At 52.3% G+C, this 17,547-nt stretch overlaps 1 long non-coding RNA gene across 1 annotated transcript; it reads right to left on the bottom strand.

Annotated features, from left to right (window-relative positions):
- Positions 1–1,059: 1,059 nt before the first annotated feature.
- On the bottom strand, positions 1,060–6,052 carry LOC115521778. Its single transcript, XR_003971167.1, has 3 exons — positions 5,886–6,052; positions 2,477–2,605; positions 1,060–2,008 (listed from the first exon to the last, which is right to left on the bottom strand). It is a non-coding gene; the product is annotated as an uncharacterized LOC115521778 (long non-coding RNA).
- Between the last annotated feature and the right edge of the window lie 11,495 nt (positions 6,053–17,547).

Raw genomic sequence — 17,547 nt, forward strand, 5'->3', positions numbered from 1 at the left:
TCAAAACCCCAGGCTCTAGGAGAGGTGGCTAGAGCCCCCAACCCAGCCTGAGGGAGTCTGGTTGGAGCTTGGGGTCCCAGATGGATGGAAGTCCTGGGGCCAGAAGGAGTGTGAAGGTTGGGGAGGCTGGAGCGGCCTCTTGTCATCCACTATCTCCTTTCATTCTCCCAACAGCCCCTGGGGCAGCAGGCACCACTCCCATTTCTGATGAGGAAGCAGGCGCTCCGAGAGACGCATATGTGGTGAAAGCGGGACTCGAATCTCATCTGTGGACTGAAGTCCAGGGCTCTTGCTACCAGATGTGGCTCCTCTGGATCGCAGGGCTGGCTTGGCCGGGAGGAGGCCAGAGAGGCAGGGATGTGAGAGACGATGCTCCTTTGGCTCCTCTGGATGACAAGCACCAGAGAAATGCTTAGGCAAGTGCTTGAGGAGACAGCTCAATGGCAAGGCTATTTGGGGAGTTGAGGAGGACGGGGCGGGTGCCCCTCATGTCCCCGCTTCACAGTGTCCCCACGGGTGCTCAGGAAGCAGAACAGGTCCACTGACCCGGACACCTGGTCTTTGCCTTGGCTGCAGGTGCCCGATACTCCCACATTTGACACCGTTGGTCACAGAGGCTCCATCGTCCAGGGCCTCCACTGATGTTCTTCCTGCCTCATGTCATTGCTGTGCTTGTTCCTGAGCTCCTGATGAAACGATCCCGTTCCCAGCCTTCTTTCCCTCACTCCCCAAATCAGTGAGTCTGATTCCTGGAGGGCAGTTTCAGCCAGACCACTTCAGGGGCCACTGGCCGCCTCTGGTCCACTTAACTGGCAGGGCAGTTAGGTCACTTGGTTCAGCGTATGATGACCTAAGAGACCCTTAGAGAGGACTATGGGCAAGGCAGGCCCTTAGAGCATAAACAACTCCCTTCCTTTTTTTTTTTTTTTATGTTTATTTATTTTTGAGAGAGAGAGACAGAGTGTGAGCAGGGGAGTGGCAGAGAAAGGGGGAGACACAGAATCGGAAGCAGGCTCCCGGCTCTGAGCTGTGAGCACAAACCCTGATGCGGAGCTCGAACTCACGAGCTGTGAGATCATGACCTGAGCCAAAGTCAGACGCTTAACCGACTGAGTCACCCAGGTGCCCCATAAACAACTCCTTAAATCTAGATCCTGGGTTCAGCTGCTTGCATGAAGCTGGGGACAGTGCCTTTTCACTTCTTTCCCCCTAGTGCCCAACACGGGGCTGGCAGTGTTGAGTTGCGGTGACTCAGTTGATGGACAAGTGAATGAGGTCAGCCAAGGAGCCTTGGGGCTCTGCTGAAGGCTGTGGCTGTGCGGTGGGGCCTGTGAATCCCGTGTCCTTGTCCAGGGTCGCCCTTATCTCCAGAATCAATCAACCTCCCTGCTGCTGCCCCTATGGGCTTGGGTCTCTCTCACGTGGGTCTGCTCCTCTGTGTCCTGGACACATTTGGAACACCTGGTGGCCACCCCTGCCACCCCAGACTCTCTCTGCCCGCAGGTCTGTCTGTGTATCCCTGATCCTGGAACTCAAAGCCTCTCTCCCTTGTTCCTTGCTGCCTGGCTGTCCTCCTGTTTCCGGCCTCCATGGGTGGCCCTGCCTGACCTTGTCCTGGCCTGAGGGGCGGGGTAGGGGAATGGGAGGGGTGTGCACAGTGCAGCTCTTGTTCAGGGGATCAGGGAGGGACCAATGCCTGCTCTTGTGTTCCAGTCCCTGGCTTGGGTCCTGGCCAGCCAAAGGGTGAACTGCCTCTCTGCCTGCAGCATCATCTCAGCATTCGTTCCGCTGGCGGAGCAGGCCCAGAGCCGCTATGGAAGCTGACCGAGAAGGCCCTTAGCTGGGCTCTCCTTCCAGGCTGTTACTGATCCCTTTGCCTCTAGCTCCTCCATCTCACGACCTGCTCCCTGGACCATGAAGACAGGATGTGGCTGGTTTGGCTATGGCCAGAGACCACGTGGGCATGACACAGGTCCCAGGGCTGCACTTTCAGTGTCCCATCTGGGAACTGGAGGTTGACAAATAAGGTTAGGTTAGGGAGATAGGGAATCAGTGAGGGGGTGGGGGCCAGTGAGATGATGGGGGTTCAGTGAGAGGACAGCAGTTCAGTGAGGGCTTGAGGTAAAAGAAATGGGTACATAAGGCTCTAGGGAAATTAACTCAATGATCCCTTCTTAACATGGCTCAGGCCCCCGAGCCTACCCTGGGGTCTATAGTCAGCATGACTGTGAGGGACATGGCTGGGCACCTTGGTGCCAGGCACTCCTCCAAACAGTTGGAGGGAAGCTGGAGACCTGTGTCTGCCAGGAAGGGACCCAGACGGGCAATACCACAGTCCTGAGCACCAGACTGTGAGGCCTTAGGGGCTAGGAAGCCAGGGCTGGGAGTGAGTCCCTGGGCAGCCAGCCAGAGAGAGGCAAGGAATGGCCTGAGGCCATGGAGGGCAAGGGAGACCTTCCTGGGAGCTTCCTCCTACCTCCGGGATTCTGTAGGCTGGAAGCAACTTCTAGGAAGGCATTTGGAATCCTGGGATGGCCCTATCCCGGGATCTCGAGGACTGCTCCTTCTTGCCCCTCAGGTTACAGCCCTTGGCAAGCTTCCAGAACTGGGAGGGGAAGAAAAGGATGAGCACTGGGACCACATAGCAGATTCCTGAGACTTCTCAGGAAACTCCTTCCCTTCTGCCCCCTCCCCAACACCCTCCTCATCCCTGAGTCACCATCCTTTTACAGAGGCCCTCCCCCTTGACTGAGTCAGCCCCTATCCCTAGAGAGTCCCTAGCTCTTTCTGGGTCTCTGTCCCCTTACTGAGTTCAGGTCCTCCTCACATAGCTGTCATACCAGAAATAAAGCCAGTTTTAAATCTTTCACATGAGTGTTTCAGGCACTGTCCTTTATTTCTCACCAGCAAGGAGGGCTGGATTACCCCTGGGCCCATCCATTCAGGTTCTATTGTCTAAAAACCTGAAGGGGCTGCTAAAGGATCACTTAATATATACATATTTTTTTATGTTTATTCTTGAGAGAGACAGAGAGACATAGCACAAGCAGGGGAGGGGCTGGGGCAGAGAGAGAGGGAGACACAGAGTCCAAAGCAGGCTCCAGGCTCTGATCAACACAGAGCCTGACGCGGGGCCTGAGCTGGTGAACGGTGAGATCATGACCTGAACTGTTAAGTCTGACACTTAGCCAGCTGAGCCACCCAGGCGCCCCAGGATCTTACAATATTCAAATGTCCAAGCCTGGGCTGGTGAGGAATGGCTATTTTGCATACTTCCTTTTTAGTGAGGAAAAACTCAAAACTCTCCTCCCTCTCCTGCTCGGAGTCTGACTTGAGGAGAATCCTAGCTGGGCTCTAAACAGAAGGTACAACAATGCAGAATGTTACATAGGAGCTATTTGGGTACTAGACCTCCAGGCCTGGGGTGGGAGAAGAGGCCAGGATTTTCTCCCCATTCCCCAGAGGAAGCCAGGAGTTAGAACAGGGAGTAGAACCAGAAGAGGAAATGTTCTTGGAATGTTAAAAACTGAAGTGATTTTTTTTAAAGTAGGTTTCACGCCCAGTGTGGGGCTTGAACTCACAGCCTTGAGATCAAGACCTAAGGTAAGACCAAGAGTCGAATGCTTAACCGACTGAGCCACCCAGGTGCCCCCAAACTGAAGTGATTCATAGGGATTTCTTGGACCCTACACCACGGCTACACAGGATCTGCAGATTACCACCCCCTTCTGTGTCCATGGCAGACATGATTAGTTGAGCATGGCACTCATTTGAGCAGCAGTTAGCATGTGCAATTAAATTCATCTTCCCTTGGGGTGCCTGGGTGGCTCAGTAATAAATAAACATCTAATAAATGAATGAATGAGTGAATGAATAAACAAACAAACAAACAAGTAAATAAATTTGTCTTCCCTGAGTAGTTCAACCCTTTCCTTTCCAGATAGGGAAATTGAGGCCCAGAGAGGATGCAGGAAATGTAGATTATATCCATCCCGACGCTACCTGCCCATCCTAGAAGCACATGGGTCAGTCCCCTGGGAGGGTGAGGGACTAAAAGGTCGCTCTGGGTGGAATTGCAGGTGACTTTTATCAATGACTTTGTGCTTTTCTGCATTTCCCAGATTCTCTTTGAGCATGAATTCATTTTGTAATCAGAAGTCTCTTAATAATAATACTAGTTTGAGGCATCTGGGTGGCTCAGTCGGTTAAGTGTCTGACTTCGGCCTAGGTCATGATCTCTCTGGTCTGGAGTTTGAGCCCTGCATCGGGGCTCTGTGCTGACAGCTCAGAGCCTGGAGCCTGTTTCAGATTCTGCATGTGTGTGTGTCTCTCTCTGCCCCTCCTCTGTTCGCACTCCGTCGTCTCTCTCAAAAAGAAATATAAAAAATTTTTTTTAATTTTTTTAATGTTTATTTTTGAGAGCGAGGGAGAGACAGAGAATGAGCAGGGGAGGGGCAGAGAGAGGGGGAGGCACAGAATCCAAAGCAGGCTCCAGGCTGTGAGCTGTCGGCACAGAGCCCGATGCGGGGCTTGAACTCAGGAACCGCGAGGTCATGACCTGAGCTGAAATCTGACGCCCAAGCAACTGAGCCACCCAGGTGCCCCAATATAAAAAAATTTTAATAAAAAAAATAATAGCCTTTTTCCCCTAAACACCATGTGGTTCCTGCCTTAGGCATTATCTAAGTCAATCCTGACAATCACCCTGGGAAGGAGGTAGTATTATTGCTGTTATTCCCATTTTAAAGAGGAAGGAACAGGGGTGCCTGGGTGGCTCAGTCGGTAAGCATCCGACTTCGGTGCAGGTCATGATCTCACAGTTCGTGAGTTCGAGCCCCATATCATCGGGCCCTGTGCTGACAGCTCAGAGCCTGGAGCCTGCTTCGGATTCTGTGTCTCCCTCTCTTTCTGCTCCTCCCTCACTCACACTCTGTCTCTCTCTCAAAAACATTAAAAAAAAAAAAAAAAAGAGGAGGAAGGAACCAAGACTTAGGGAGGTCCAAAAATTTGCCCCAAAGTCACATAACTAGTGGCACAGCTGTGACTCTAGCCACAGTAAACACAATTAAATCAATTAAAAGTTAATATCAGGGATGGTCTGGGTCTATGGAAGAGTGCTGATTTCCATGTTCTTCTGAATAATAGAAGTGGGAAGCCCCATTAGGGGGAAATGACTTGCCCAAGGTCACACTAAATGTGCTGTGAAAAAGCAGCCTGCACCCCAGAGAAGGTTTCTGAGTGGCCTGGGACATGTGCAGAGGCCTGGCATGATTCTCCCACCTCTCCCCAGGACCCAGACACCTCTCTGCTCAGGACAATGGGGACACTGTGCCCTTGCAGAATGCAGGATAGCAGGGTACCACCTCCTGCCAAGGCTCCTGCTATTCCTCTCGGCATGAAGTGAGGAGAGAAGGAAAGACACAGAAGAATGAGGTAGGGGTGGCTCAGAGCTGAGCCAACAACAGCCAAGGACAGAGCCGGGCGTGGGGGAGAAAGGAAGGTCTTCCCTCCACTGGGACTTTGGGAAAGGGCCATTTTATTTGTTTGATTTTAAGTTAAAAAAATTTTTTTTGGGAATCTCTACACCCAACGTGGGGCTCGAACTCACAACCCAAAGATATAGATTTGCACACACGTCTGACTTAGCAAGCCAGGCACCCTTGGGAAGGGGCCATTTTAGCAGGAGCATGGGCTGAGTGCCTCCTCCAGCCTAGTTTTTGCAATGATCACCCACTAGTGTGCCGGACCCCCTGGGCATCTTTTTTCACTGTCTCCAAACACCACCCCCTTCTGTGTGCCCAGAGCATGGGAAGGGGACACAGCTAGACCAGCTCTCCAAATCTGTGTGGCCCTGCCCAAGCCGCTTTGTTTCTGAATCTTCTTACCTGTGAAACACAGATGACAAACCCTACTTTTCAGGGCTGTTCTGAGCAGAAGAGGTGGTCACAGAAGTAAAGGATCCAGAGTGAGTAAAGCAGCCCAGCAAATTCTGGTCATTAGTAGAGCAGGGGCTCTCCTCTCCCAGCCCGCCCCTCCCAGCAGGCAACGTGAGGAGAGCTTGTGGGAGGGAGGGGGAGGGAGGAGCCTCTTCCTTCCTACCCCTTCCAGCTGGGTATCAAGATCTGAGACCAGATGTGTGGCCAGTGACTCAGCCCTTTCCTGCCTGGAAACTCCTCCCTGCCTGCCTCACCGGGCTGGGCCAGGGAGGGTGAGACAGCAGATTGGAGGTCGGGGTGGCTGGTCCCGAGCAAACTCAGGGGAGCAGTGGGGGCAGAGTGGAGGAGGGAGACAGAAGGAGGAATGAGGATAGCATGGCCAAGCCACGCTGGGGAGGGCATGGGGGTGGGTGGGACGATGTTGAGGAAGAAGTTGAGAGTGCCCTTGAGTAGAGAGTGGCTGGCTCAGCCTGAAATGCTCATCTGCTCACCCCCTCCTCCTTCCACCTGCTCACAACCCTTCCCCAATATTTCCAAGCCAGCCCCAACCCATTTGCCCTACCCTCCTATCCACATACCCACAGGGTGCTCCCTTCCTTCCCTGTTCTCTCTTCCTCTTCCCAGCCAACCACCTCCACTTCCTCACCTCCCACTCAGCAGGTCCTTTTACTGACTCCTCGAAGCACGTGGAAGCAGCAATCTGGAAGGTTGTCTCTTAGTTGCCAAATCTTGCACCCGGCCCAGCCTGATCTCTCAGCAACAATAGGCACGGCTGGGGCCCTTCTTGGAGCTCTTTTCTTAGCCTGAGACACCACCCTGCTGGTTTCCCTATCTCTTGGACAGTTCCCTCTCTCATTTGGGCTTCCTACTCCCACCCACTCCACCCCCACCCCCATGAACATGTGTGTCGTATAAGCTCAGTCCTTCCTAGTCTAGCGTATGGAGAAGGAATGGACTTTGACTTCATATGGATCTGTGCTCCACTCCTGGCTCTGCCCTTTACTAGCTGTGTAACTTTGGATAAATTCTCTGAGCCTCAATTTTCTCCTCCAACGAACGGCTTAGTATTACCTATGTCTTGGGGATCAAATGGGATAATGTCCATAATGCATTCAGCACTGCGTCTGGCACATAGCAAGTATTCAGTACTGTTTTGTTTTGTTTTAGGTTTTATTTATTTAAGTAATCTCCGCACCCAACATGGGCTCCAACTCAATACCCTGAAATCAATAGTCACAGGCACTCACTACCCACTGAGCCAGCCAGGCACCTCTCCATTACTGTTAATATCCTTTCTTCCTGGCCAGTTTTCGTCCACCTCACTCCCAACTCCTAACTGCCAGGCGTGTCCTAGTGACACCTCAGGTTCCAAGCAAATGCTCATCCTTTCCTTTTCCTCCCCAAACACCAGGTTCTCTCTCTCTCTTTTTCTTTTAGAGAGAGAGAGAGAAAATGTGTGAGAAGGGAAGAGAGAGAGAATCTTAAGCAGGCTCCATGGTCAACTTGGGGCTTGATCCCACAACCCTGGGATCATGACCTGAGCCCAAACCAAGAGTCTGGTGCTCAACCAACTGAGCCACCCAGGCATGCCATCAGGTTCTCTTCTTGATGTCCCTATTTCCATGAATGCTCTACCAGCTTCCCCCAGGCCCAGCCCTCGGGGATGCCAATCCATTCATTCAATAAGTGCTTACTAAGACTACAAAGCTCCATGCTATGAAGAGACTTGAAAAACCATTGTCTTTGCCCTTGAGGAGCTCACAGTCTGCTGAGGGAGACAGACGAGCAATTAAATATAATGAGATAATTGCTGTATTAGAGGTTTGTATGAAGGAAGCCAATCCAGGAAGCCTTCCTAGAGAAGGTAGCGCTTGAGTTGGCACTTGTAGGCTGAGTAAGAGCTTGAAAAGTAGACAAAAGAGAGCAGAGGAATCACTTTCTGGCCAAGGTGTGGCAGTGTGGTGTGTGAGAGGGCAGAGACTGACTGTGTCTTTAGAGCCAGAAGCTCACATTTGCGTTCGAGAGCTCCCTTGGGGCAGCATGGAGGACTGCTGGCAAGAGGCAGAAATGGAGGTAGCAGGGAGACCCCGGAGGAGGGTTCGTGTTCAAAAGTTTGCCACGCACAGGCTGTGCAACCTTGGGAAAATCACTTGACCTAACTGAGTTTACATTCCTCATCCGTCAAAGGAGACAATAATAGGCACCCAAGGGGATGTTGGGGAGGGTGGAACGAGCTAATGGAAGGGAAAGTGCTGCACAGACACAAGCTGTTGTTATTGTAGACAATCTGCCAGGCAGGCTGTGTTCCAGCCACAGCCCCACCTCAGAAATGGCCTCCTTGAGTCTCCTCTGAGCTGGGCCCACATCCTCCCTGCTGGGGGTGGGGTACAGGATGCCTGGAACATGGGCACACACCTGACTCTAGATGCTGGCTCTCGCTGGCTGTGTGATAGGAGACCAGCATCTTCCCTCTCTGAGCCTCACCTCTCTCTCCAGCTGCAGAAATAGGGCCGAGAACCCAACCTGCAGGGCTGTTGGGAGAATTCTGTGCCACCTGGTAGGCGATCATTAACTGTAAACAGTTCCGTATCCCCTGCTCTCTGGCCCCCCGCCCAGGGCCTGGCACCAAGCTGAGCAGAGTGGGAAACAGTAAATATTTAATAACACACTGGCTCCAAACTCCTGACTGAAGGGACATGTGGAGGAGGCTGAGGACATCTGCTCCCCCAGCAGGGTCTGTGCAGATGTCCCCGGACTGCAGGGGCAACACTGCTAGATCCTGAGGGAACTCTTGTCTTCAGTGACTTCCTGGGGAATCCCAGTTAGCAGGGGCCCTCCCTGGGTGTCCCAGCCCCCTAACATGTCTCTTCTCTCTCTTTTTTAATGCTTAGTTATTTTTTTTTTTTAATTTTTTTTTTCAACGTTTATTTATTTTTGGGACAGAGAGAGACAGAGCATGAACGGGGGAGGGGCAGAGAGAGAGGGAGACACAGAATCGGAAACAGGCTCCAGGCTCTGAGCCATCAGCCCAGAGCCTGACGCGGGGCTCGAACTCCCGGACCGCGAGATCGTGACCTGGCTGAAGTCGGACGCTTAACCGACTGCGCCACCCAGGCGCCCCAAGTTATTTTTGACAGAGAAAGAGAGATCATGAGCTGGGGAGGGGCAGAGAGAAGGGGACAGAGGATCCGAAGCAGCCTCTGCACTGACAGCAGTGTGCCCGATGTGGGGTTTGAACTCATGAATCATGAGATCAAGACCTGAGCTGAAGTCAGATGCTTAACCAACTGACGCACCTGTCTCCTATCGTCTGTTATCCATTCACTGAGCCATTCCTCACTATGCCAACCAAGCCTGTGCAGGCACTGAAGATTCAGAGATAAACATGTTTGCCATAATGCGATTGTATGTGGTTTGATCAAGGACTGACTTTCAGGAAAATCAGACTGGAAGGAAGGGACTTAACGTCTCTGGGCCTCCATTTAACCATCTATAAAATGGGGACAATACTCATCTCTCTAGGGCTGTTGTAATGATTAAGGAAGATGATTATATAAAGTACTTAGGGCAAGACCTGGAAGCTGGTCAGTCTATCAGTAGTGATGATTTTTAAACATTTTTTAATGTTTATTTATTTATTTTGAGAGAGAGAGAGAGAGAGAGAGAGAGAGCAAGCAGGGGAGGGGGGGGGGCGGACAGAGAGAGAGAGAGGGAGAGAGAGAATCCCAAGTAGGCTTCCAGCGCAGAGCCTGATGCAGGGCTCAACTCACCAACCATGAGATCATGACATGTGCCGGAATTAAGTCATTTAACAAACTGAGTCACCCTGGCACCCCAGTGGTGATGATTTTAAATCTTGAGGTGATGTCTGCTGGGCAAACTCTGTGGGTTGGGAGTGGGAGTAGGGGTGGGCGTAGGGACTGGAGGCAGGGAGGGATTCTGCATGGGGACGTTGGAGAAGGCTCAACACGAGCAGCATTTGAGCTGGTCCTGAGGAGAAGTGCTTTGCCAAATCGCAAAATGGGGAGAGGCAGGTTGGGTCCCGGGACTGAAGGGCTCTATGTTTCTAAGAGGCTGGGATTTACTCTGGAGACAACAGGAAGGGATTTAGCAGAGGAAGGGCAAAGTCCAGATTTAGCCTTAGAAAAGGTTCCCCTGGGGGCGCCTGGGTGGCTCAGCTGGTTAAGCATCAGGTCAGGATCTCACCACCTGTTGAGTTCCAGCCCCCCCATCGGGCTCTCTGCTGTTGGTGATGAGCCTGCTTCAGATCCTCTGTCTCACTCTCTCTCTGCCCTTCCCCTGCTCCCACTCTCTGTTTCTCAAAAATAAAATAAACATTAAAAGAAAGAAAGAAGGAAAGAAAGAAAGAAAGAAAGAAAGAAGAAAGAAAGAAAGAAAGAAAGAAAGAAAGAAAAGTTCCCCTGGGGGCATGTGGAGAAGGGACTGAGGTTGGAGGCAGGGGTCAGGAAACTGGAGGAAGCTGGGGTGATCTGATCGTGCTGGGTGTTGGAGCCCTGTATCACTTAGTCACCTGCCTGGTGCTCACCTAGGTCAATGAATCAAAGGTTCCAGTCTCTGCTCCTTAACAGAAATTTATAGGAACAACGCCTATAGCTCGAAGAGTCGACCAAAAGACCCAGAGCAATCCGGGGCTGAGGGCCTGTAGGGCCTCCCTTCCTCCCCAGTCCAGAGGTGCCACCCCTCCCCCTGCCCCTGGGCCTGGGCCTCCCCTTTGTGAATCTGTCTGCCTGTGAACGTGTGGTTGTCTGCCGGCTGAGGCAGCAGAAAGAGCATTTTGGAGTGAAGCAGAGCTACATCCAAATCCTGATTCTGCTGCTAAGTTAGCTGTATGATCTTGGTCAAATTTCTTAACCTCTCTGAGTTGGTTTTAAGGAAAATGTTCCAACTTGTAGTATCTTTACATGCTTGTAGGTAAGTGCATAGAAAAAGTATACACTGCCCACTAGCATTGCCAGTGTTTGGGTGGCCTGGGGGACGTGGGTGAAGAGCCAGTTTCCCATTTTATCCCATTTCCTTCCGCATTGTTTGGGCCTTGTATACACTTATGTATTCTACATTATCGTATTTGTAAGGAGCCTGAATACTGCTACCAAACTCACCGGTTGTTGGAAGGATTTTTTTTTTAACGTTTTTATTCCTTTTTGAGAGACAGAGACAGAGAGCCAGTGGGGGAGGGGCAGAGAGAGAGAGGGAGAGACGCAGAATCTGAAGCAGGCTCCAGGCTCTGAGCGGTCAGCACAGAGCCCGATGTAGGGCTCGAACCCATGAGCTGCGAGATCATTACCGGAGCCGAAGTTGGACGCTTAAACGACTGAGCCACCCAGGTGCTCCCAGAAGGATTTTTGAAGGATCCCGCAGATAAAACTCCTTTCATGCTGCCTGTGCAGAATTGACCCTCACCAGGTATTAGTTCCCTTCTCTTCCTCTTGCCTGGATCTGTGCTGGGTATTTGTGTATCTGTGTTTCTACTTGTAACTGTTTATCTCTTTATATCTGTATTTGTATAACAGGGCCTTCTGGATATCTCTCTCTGGTTTATGGGCCCCTGAGCATCTGTGAATGTTCTGTTTTTGTGCCAGTGGATGTCTGTGTATGAGGGTCTGTGCTTCTGGGAATGTGTGTATTTGTGTATCCGTGTGTGTCTGAATCGGCATGTCTGTGTGTTTGGGTGTGTGTGTGTGTGTGTGTGCGTGTGCGTGTGCGTGTGTACGTGTGTGATACGTCTGTGTAGCCATTTATGTTTCAGTACATCTCTGTATCTGTGTATGTTTAGACATCAGTTCTGTTGCAGTGTACCTGAGTGTTTATGGGTACCTAGATGATTGGTTAATGTATGTCTGGGTTTGTGCTTTACTACGTGCGTCCATATATCTGGGTATGCCGGTGTGAACTGGTGTGCGTGCGGGTGTGTCCACCTGTGTTTGTGTCTCAGTGTGTCTCAGTGTGTGCAGGCCTCTGTGGATTGTGGGCGGTTTCTCAGAGAATCCACATCCGGCTGTTTCCCTCTGATCGCGGGCAGGGAGCCTCTGCCCGCAGATCTTGACCCTGCTCCCAGCTTCTTGAAGGCCCCAAGTGTGGGTGTTTCCCTCCTGGCCCAGCCCTGGGGCACAGGGCCAGGCTTGCTGCCTAGGACTGGTGGAGCGGGTGTCTGCAAACACCTTGAGGGCCCCACCCAGCAGCCCCCTACATGAAGCCTCATCAGCTGGCAGGTCACGCTGGTCATCCCCCTGTTGTGGGGGTGAGAACTGAGAACTGAACCCTTCTCCCTGGAAAGCAGTGAGCCCTGTGGATCTTGGGTCAGGAAATCCCTGCTCTCTTGGCCTAGGTCAGTGTCCATCTGGTCTGGCTTTTTGTGCTTGTCAGATGCAGCCAGACAGTTGGGAAACAAAGCACGTCTCCATGGCAACCCGCCTCTGCCTTCGAACTTGGGCAGTTCAGTGGTTTTGTGGACCCTTCTTCAGGCCCAGCTCTGGGAAGGGGGTAGGCAGCGAGGATGAGTAATGAAGTTTCCGCATATGTGCACAGCACCCCTGCACACACCCCAACACACTCAAATACTCCATACACGCACTACTTTCCTAGGTGAAATAGAACACTCAGATGGGAAACTGGTGCCCAGAAAGGGCAAGTGTCTCACCTGAGGACTCCCAGCAAGTTAGTGGCGGGATTGAGAAGAGAACAAGGTTAGGGTAACTTTTTTTTTTTTTTTTTTTTTTTTTGAGAAAGAGCATGGGGGAGGGGCGGAAAGAGAGGGAGAGAAAATCCCAAGCAGGTTCTGCACTGTCAGCGCAGAGCCCGATGTGGGGCTCAAACCCACGCACTGTGAGATCATGACCTGGGTCAAAATCAAGAGTCAGATGCTTAACCGACTGAGCCATCCAGGCACCCCAACTTTTTTTTAATCTTTAAAGTTTATTTATTTTGACAGAGAGAGAGAGCACAAGCTGGGGAAAGGCAGAGAGAAGGAGAGACAGAACCCCAAGCAGGTCTGCCATCAACGCAGAGCCCCATGTGGGGCTTGAACTCATGAACTGTGAGATCATGACCCGAGCTGAGATCAAGAGTTGGGCACTTAACCGACTGAGCCACCCAGGTGCCCCTGAGGTGCAGTACTTTCTAATTACTTATTAAAACAAACTGCCACAGGAGTAAGTTGAATATTGTCAGTGAAAACCAAAATCATCACTTATAACTAGGGTTTCAAATTTTTAGTCCATCACAATGTCATCACTGTTTTCGCTGATTCACTCTGTGGCAAGTAAAGGTTATAAGTTGATTTATAAACTAAATTTATGCGTACAAAACATTGCTTTTATCCATTTTATCTCTCAGACAAAATTCAGGTGGCTTTTGTTTGAGGGGAAAAATAAAAATTTAAGGCTAAAAGAAAAAGTTGGAAAAACCATTTTTCCACACTGTGGACAAGCTAAAAGAGAGTGGCGATCAGATCACAGACTAACTGGGCACATCTGGGAGCCTGGAGCACACACAGCTGGAGCTCAGGAGATGTGTGTTGAAAGAATGAAGGGAATCAGAATTTGTTCCACACTGGAGCCTGGGCAGCAGCAACAGCTACCTCTCCTTTCTCTCTTGCTCCTCTGCTCCCTCTCCTTTTCCTTCTCCTCTTTCGCTCTCCCCTCTTCCCTCCTCAGCCTCCTAGGAGCTGGCACCAACTTAGAGCCAGGAGGATCCCACAAGGCTCTGTCTCATTCCAGCCACCCATCACAAGCACCTTGGGTGTTATTTCGCCTCTCAAGCCAGTAGGGGAAATGGGTGCAAATCGGCTTAGGACCCGATTCTAAGAGGTGCTGGGAAGATCAAAGAAGACCTCTGCTGCCTCAGGTGCCAGCGGCCAGGGGAGGGGACACAGGAATGCCCACAGTGGACAGGACCTGCTTGGTTCCTCCCACCCCCACCCCCAGGTTAGGGAGGAGAGGGGATGAGGGCATCAGGCAGGGAGCCTCTTTCTATCTTATCCTCCCACTGGAAAGCATCAAAGGTGGATTCTTAGTTCGTTCTGAAATAGGAACCTCTTTGGGAATCTGGTTAAAGCTGTGGACCTTTCTCCTGAAAAATGCATCCAAGGGCATTCAAAGTTAAGCTGAACATTTTGGAGGCCCCAGGATAAGTACTTTTCTTTTTCCAGCGGTTTTAACTGCCTATCCTTGCAAGCAGCTGGCATGGGATAGGGAGGCTTGACATAAAGCAAGCGCTCAGTTAGGAAAACACACACGCAAACACACGTGGACGCAAGCCAGTTTTAAACTCCACCTCTGCCCAGAGGTAACTGTGTGACTGTTGGCAAGTGACTCCATCTCTTCTCTGGCTGTCTTGGCCATGGAATAGGAATATTATGAACCACCCAACATCCTGACTTTGCAGAATTTCTCCTCCCTGCACTATAATTTCAGCCCCTCCAATTGGTCTAAGGATTGAGGGGAGCCACAGGTGCTCCTATTCTAGGCTGTGCGATTTGCAGGCTCTTTTCCTTCCTGGTGTCCCCTGTAAAATGAGGCAGGCTCAGCCACACCTTGGCCTGGCTGCCCAGTCTCCAGTTTGTGAGAAGGCCAGGCCCAGCAGGGGACAGAGTTGGAGCCTAAGGGAGGCAGGTCTCCTGGTGGGGAGGAGGTGAGGGAGTCTTCGGTGGGTATGAGGGCAACATCAGGGTGGTTCTGGGTTTTCCCAAAACAGAGAGGGCAAAGCTGGAGGGCCTTGGGGGCAGCTGCCCAAGCCTGGTTGTTGCTGGTTCCTCCCTGGGGTTGCAGCTTCCTGCCTGGTCAGGTGACAGACTGGCTCCAGGATGGACTTTGGGCCCTGCTGACAGGGGCTGCTGGGAAGTCTGTTTCCTTAGCTGCAAACAGGGCCAGCAAAGAAATGTAGCTGAGCTGAGTAGCCGTGAAGCTAGAGGGCAGGGTTGCAGGCTAGCCCTTCCCAGGCTAGTCCTCTCTGGGTGTCTCGGAAGCATGTCTGTCCATTAGGCCAGGAGACAAGAAGGAAAGCTGGGGCTGTTGGTCCGAGGGCAGCCCAGGTTGGAGTTGGGAAGGGAGAATGTCTGGCTGTTGGAGTTAACAGCAGGGAAAGAAAAATAACGCTGACCTCTCCCTACCCTCTCCTTCCCCACCTCCAAATCGGGGACTTAATCTCTGAGCGGACTCCTGGGGATTGTGGGTATTTTTTTAAGTTTTTTTTTTTTTTCTCGAAAAAGTTTTTTTAAAAAATTAAGTACGCTCTGTGCTCAACATGGGGCTTGAAGTCAAGACCCCAAGATCAAGAGTTGCATGCTCTTCCAACTAAGCCAGCCAGCGCCCCTGGGGGGAAGTTGTGGTTTGAGGGGAGACTTTGCTGGGGAATTATAAGAGCCACTGGCAGGGCCAACTTCATACACCCCGCTACCTGGCCCTGATGTCAGAAAGGCCCCACACTTGGTCTGCTGTTGCCTTCTTGAAAAAGATTTTTTTTAGGTAAGCTCTAGGCCCAAGGTGGGGCTCACACTTTAGGATCCTGAGATCAAGAGTCACATATATGCTCCACTTACTGAGCTAGCCAGGTGCCCTGCCTTCTTGAAATTTTTAATAATGTTTTTAACAAAAGGTCTTGCATTTTCATTTTGCACTGGCCCCTACAAACTATGTTGCCAGTCCTGGCCACCGGGAAGGAGGTGCTGAAAGGGTTGGTGGGGGGCAAGACTGATCAGTGTTCCTCTCCTGATCGCCCCTTCCCAAAGCCAGAGTATGTTTGCCTTCCTCTCCCCTCCCTATGCTTCCCAATGCTTCTAGACTATCCAACAGGCCAAAGTCCTGTACATCACTCTTTCTCTGAGTCTCAGCCTTGCTTACAACACTTCTCCTTTGATTCTTACCAAGTGAGAGAGGGGAAGGGCCCTTAGGGCTAGCGTTGGGCTGGGCAGAGAGGACATGAGGACAGGGCCCAGTGTGATCCCTGTGCCTGGCCCAGTGCCTGACCCAGAAGGGGTGCTCTGGGATGTGGGCTGGTCCTTAATGAATGGTGGCTAGTTGAGAAACTGAGGCCTAGCAATGATAGTTATCTGCCTCAACGTTTGCCACAGCTGAGCCCCTGGGGTCACTCAAGGGGCTAAGGCAGGTTAGGGAGGCCAAACTCTGTACTCTAATTATTTTCAATGTTAGAGTGAGTGCTGTCTACACCATGCCAGGGCTGACTGGAGTGGGTGGCCCAAACAAATGGATCTCTGCCCTCGTGGAGACTAGGATCAGGAGAAAGCTATGTGTTCAGAGTCAGGTTGGGTGGATGAAGACAAATTCTAACTGGTGGAGGCACCACAATGCCCTTCTTGAGGCCCAAGGAGGGACTTCAAGACCACTGAACCCATGGCTGGACCTCAGGCAATTTCTAGTCCTAGGGACCAGGCGGAGACAAGACCTAGATTGCTGGTTCTGACTCCTCTGCTGCTGACCATCTCTATGCTGTTGGGCAATCACTGTCCCCTCCTGGCCTCAGTTTCCCTTTTGTACTTTGGGGGTAAAACTCCCCACCCTGCTTCCCTCATAGCTTGTTATGGGATCAGATGATTTAAAAGTGCTGGGTCAGCTATAATAAAGAGCCAGAGCCAGGGGCCTGGAGGAAATGAGCACAGCATTTTCATGATTCTTAAAGGCTTTCTTCCCTAAGAGCTCCCTTAGTCACACTTCTTACTTACAGATCTCAAAGCACCTTGGAAACTGTGAGTTTATCAAGCCCAAGATCAGCCCTGCTCTGTGCTGAGCATCTCAGTGGGAATCCAGGCCCAGGCAGGGATGCTCTGGGGCCTGACAGCGAAGTCCAAGGGTAAACCTAGGCACAGGTACACTGAGGCACCACTGTCCTCATTCCCCTCACCAAAGGGTGAGGCGGGAACCCACGAAACATGGATCCCAGCTCCACGTTGAGGGTTGACACTGGGGGAAGGTGCAATGATTTGGGGAGAAGGAGCGATGGGGTGACTCTCAATCGCCAGCCTGCCGAGGAAGGCCCACTGTCGGTCACAGGTCTCAGGTGCGTCTGAAGCCTCAGTCTCTAGAGCAAACCGTCAATACCGTCCGAGTTCTGGAAAGAATTCTCAGAATCCCCTTATTCCAGGAGAATTTCAGAACCATCCCATCTTCTCCTGAACTGAACTCAGGATACCTAGCAGTCCCGGGGTCCAACCCGAGCATTTCTCCGCCCCTCCTCGTCGTACCTCCTCCGGCGAGGCGGACTCCCTTTCGCGCCCCCGCCGGCACCGAACCTCAGTACCGCCCCTCCCGCCCCGCCCCGCGACCCCGCCCTCTGGGTCCCGGGCCGTCGCGCGACCCCGAGGACACGGGAGCGGCTCGCTCGGAGCCCGACCTCGCCCTCCTCGGGCCCCCCCGAGAGCCCAGAGCGGGGCCGCGGGCCGGAGGCGGCGGGGAGGGCGGCAGGCGGCGCCGCCCCCGCCCCGCGGCCGCTCCCTCCTCTGCTCCCGGCCGGCCTCCGCGCCCCGCCTGCTCGCCGCCCGGCCCGCCCCTCCCGCGCCGCTCCCGGCGCCCGGCCGCTCCCCGCGGGCTCCGCTTCCCGCCGCCCAAACTTTTCTCCCGCGCGTCTCCCCGCGGCGGCC

This window comes from Lynx canadensis, chromosome C1 (assembly GCF_007474595.2).
Source record: "Lynx canadensis isolate LIC74 chromosome C1, mLynCan4.pri.v2, whole genome shotgun sequence".
In the NCBI taxonomy this organism is placed as follows: Eukaryota; Metazoa; Chordata; class Mammalia; order Carnivora; family Felidae; genus Lynx; species Lynx canadensis.